This window comes from Lycium ferocissimum, chromosome 5, assembly GCF_029784015.1.
Source record: "Lycium ferocissimum isolate CSIRO_LF1 chromosome 5, AGI_CSIRO_Lferr_CH_V1, whole genome shotgun sequence".
Classification (NCBI taxonomy): Eukaryota; Viridiplantae; Streptophyta; class Magnoliopsida; order Solanales; family Solanaceae; genus Lycium; species Lycium ferocissimum.
This window is the reverse complement of record NC_081346.1, coordinates 43946999-43951537: the sequence shown is the minus strand read 5'-3', so window position 1 is coordinate 43951537 and position 4539 is coordinate 43946999.

Here is a 4539-nt window from a genome sequence, read left to right as displayed (position 1 = left end):
GTCCTCAAGCAAGCATTAAAACCTGTTACATTCCGAAAAAAATTTCGTGTTACCGAGACTGCAGACGACTTAGTATGGGCTCAGGAGAGAGTAAAGATATACAAGGATTAGGGATGAAGATTCTGTTATATATGTATAAGAATAACATATAGATGACGGTGGAGGCCATATGGTGTAAGTTGGTTAATACGTTACTTGACAAATAGCCCTCGTAACCGTAAGTTAAGGTGGGACCCACATGTCGGGATTTTATAAAGGGCATATGACAAGTTATATGAATAGTACATAGGAAGTTTAACAAGTCTTAAGAGGGACACTTAAGCCAAATTTGAGCATAAGCACTCCAAAAGGATGATTTAAGGATACGTTTTCGGGTGATCTAACTTTACGAGGCCAACACACCATTATACGTTGAGAATTTGGGAAAACACAAAAAAAAAAGTTGTAGATAATTGAAATACCTTTCGAACCATAGGTCGTGGGCCTTCATACGACATAGGAATAAAAGGTTATGGACGTTTTAAGGAGGAAAGGTCAAACTGGCAGTGGGCTCAGCCCAACCCGACTCCAAGTCGGGTCAGGCCCACTTCCTTGGCTATTTAAGGAAAATTTTCACCCATTATCTTCCTCATTTCATGCCAAAAGATCTAGAGTATTTTAGAGAGAGAGTGAGGAGAGTTAGAGAGATAAAGCAAGGATTCGATCAAGTTCGAGGCCCCGAATCCCGAGGCTCGTAAAGGATAAAGTGTAATACGAGTTGTCATCGTCGTTTCAAGCTAAATATTGAGCTTGGGGGATGATATTTTCGTGGTTGAGCTGCTGCTAAGGTATGTATTATTTTCTCATCTTTGTTATTGAGATGATTACGTGGAGATTTAACGGATTAAAGTGTTAGAAATATAGTTATAATTATCGTATACCGAATATTAAGGCGTTGTGGTTTAGGGGATGTTTTGGATAGAACTGTAAGATGAGTTTAGTCATATTATTGTTGTAAATTGTTAGATTTGTTGTTGTTGTTGGTTATTAGCTTAATTTGGAATTGTTGGGTTGGTAGGATTATAGAGGAGATTGTCACGACCCAACCCCGTAGGCCGTGACTAGTGCCCGAGCTGGGCACCCATACGCGCTCAATAACCAAATTCGGCATACAAACGGGTACATAAATGGAAGACGTGGCTCCAAACTAACGCATACAAACATTCCGCAGGCTTTGAAGGCTATCATAATATACATAACGTAGCAAAGCATTTGGTACGAAAATTTTGGTCTACGGCGGATGGGCCGCCCAAACACAACTTACTCAACGCATCCAAACAAAAGTCGTACATAACCCACATCTATGTCTCGAGACCTCTAGTTTCCAATGCAACAAACCGATCCGGGATAGGCCCCGCCGTACCCCGAATAAACATAATCATATACATCGGAAGAGTATATACCAAAATATTGGCTCGCGCGAACGCGCAAAGGGAGCAGCGCGAACGCGGAAATCCACGCCGGTGGATCACCAAAAACACACGCGGGCACGAAACGCACCCCCGAAGAAAGGGGCTAACGCACGGAATAAATACCGAGGCGTAAAGCATGGAATATCGTAAAGGTTATATTATGAAAGGCAAAATGTAATAATAACATAAATATAACACTTGCCTTTGAAACATAAATCATACGTATCCATTTGGTTTATATGAGAACGTAAGTCGAAAATCATCTCGTACACACATGTATAAATATAACGTGGGACCCACACGAGGGGCGCGGTATAAAACGTATGAAGAGACATACATATAACATGGAAAGGCCCTAAGTTAAGAGGGACCGGTAAGTAAAATCATCATATCCTACATAAAAGGATGATTTAAAGATACAGGGACGCGGTAAGTAAAATCATCATTATATATATATAACGTGCCCGGAAAACTCCAAGAATGAGGGACGCGGTAGATAATTGAAAGAGTCATCATATGCCATGGCCACCTCCCATATCATCATATCATAATCATATCATATAACATGCCCCGCCCTCTAATGAGGGGCGCGGTGAATCATCGTAGAATCGTGCACGAATACGCGCTCGGTGGCGCGATCGCGCCGAAGAGATCATAATGGCTCGCACGAGCAGAGTCGGAGCTTGAGAAACCATACACACAAATCATCATCATTTTCTCAACAACATAATCACGAAATCTCATCTAAAAGTTAAATAACCGTCAAGTCAAGTTCCTCCAAAAAATCATTCGAGAACATATCAAGTATCACTTTAGAAATTGTAGGTACGTGTCAAGATCATATGACATAACTTGTGGGAATCAAAAACATAGTCGTCATTACGGACTCAATAGAATAGTCGAGCGAACTATTAGTTCAAAGCCAAAGCAATAGTGAATATATTTCGAACATCGGGAACATATCAAGGGAAAGACCATAGTTGAATCCTTTAAATTTGTCATAGACTAAAGGTTTAATTACTTGGAATCGGGATCATACTCATGTCATATTCTTTCAAAATGGTCGTAAGTACATAAGGAAATATGGGACAAACACGAACGGGATGTCGACCCGAGCCGGGTATTTATGGAAAACATAATCAAATACATCATGGAATCATTGTTGAGTATTGTTGTGATTGTTGTTGGTTGTTGAATTGAATCATTTAGGAACAAGGCATATAAACCAAACTTTTTATGCAATTTTTGAAACAATATAGAATAGTTTGATTTGAAACTCATGGAATAAGTATGCGAAGAAAGAGGCAAATAATAATGTACGGACATGGTCTTAAATGTAGATTTTGTGAGGCTCGTATCATAGCCTATTTAATAGGATGTTGAACGGGTATGTTAACATACCTTTCTCTCAAAGGCATGATTCCTATAGTATGATTCATAAATGTTTCCGTAACCTTAAAAATAAAATTCATAATATGCCAAACATTTTTATGATGTTAGATGGAAATTTAATTCCAAAGGATTAGCCCTTAATGATGATGATTCTCTTCTAGAAACTCCGAAATGATTTGAGAGCGAGAATTTAACATTCCATGAATCAACAACAACAACAACCAACCTAGCAACATCAATAATCAATCCGAAAGGCAACATAACATTAATAACCCTCTTTACATCATTCATCTAAGTTCATTATTTCAATTCCCATGACATTTCATTTCAACATTATCGATGGTTGATTCCAATACCAACCCAAACCCATACCAACAATATTCAAGAACATTTTAAACAATTCATACAATATTTCCAACAATCCAACAAAGGCTATATATATGACCATGCCTTAAAACCCCCAAAAGATTTCATATAACACACTGCCTCATTTCCAAGATGCTATATATATGACCGCGCCTTAGTGGCCGGGCAAGATGCTATATATATTCACATTCTAACAATGCTATTCGGGAAATATACTATATATACCAAATGCACGCCTTCAAATCGCCCATACAAGATATTATATATGGATATATATAAACTCTCATTTTAAAGCTAACATAATTTGTTCATTCTCAATCTAGGGCATTCAAAGGCGGAGTTAATTCGGTTTATATCACTTTATACAAACACATCCATAGATGATTTTCATTCTTTTCTTCACTATACACAACTAAACATGCCTTACATAAAATCATTTCATCATCCCAACACAATCCACACACCTACACGGCCAAACCTCATACACATGGCCTCAACTCCAACATACTATATTTCATGATTTTCATCCATATTAACATACTACAACATGCATACAAGTTCATAACACGAGTCAAAACATGATTAATATCTTGATTGATGTTTCAGACTCCACAACTAGCTAGGGTTTGCAATATATATAGCGGGTTGATCGCTCACACAACACTTCCATGTATCATTATGCATTATGTTACAAATTAGTCATTTGCATCAAAGAAATATTTTTTTGGGATGGCTCAAATTGATCTTCAATTTTTTTTTATTTTTGGGAGAAGCTTTCGAGGTTTTGTTTCATTTCGTGATTTAAAGTGTTGGAAGATGATGAGAATGATTAACTTAGTCATCTTTTGTGCCCTTATATGAAGGGGTCACAAGTGTCCATGGCCCACACACATGTGTTCGAACAAATTATAGTCACATTATTGTTGTAAAGTTGTTAGATTTGTTGTTTTGTTGGTTATAGATTAATTTGGAATTGTCCCAATGTACAAAAATGGTAGGATATAGAGAAGATCTTGTCCAAATCCCGTTAGGCGACGAATAAATGATTAGTTAGAATAATCTTGTGGCCTAGTCTTAATCCCTATATTGTTGATGGTGTTTTAGTTGACTAAGCTCGGGAAGGGACTCGAGGATTATCTTGAGGCGTAAATAAGGTATGTAAGGCCAACCCTTCTTTCATACTTTGGCATAATCCCTTTTATATGACTCCTAAAGAATGTAAAACATAAGTACTCCATTCTTAGTTGGATTTGGAGTCGATATCCAATGTCTTGTTTCGTTCATGCTATACTCTTGTTGATAACTCGAAGGAAGCTTCTGCGATACATTA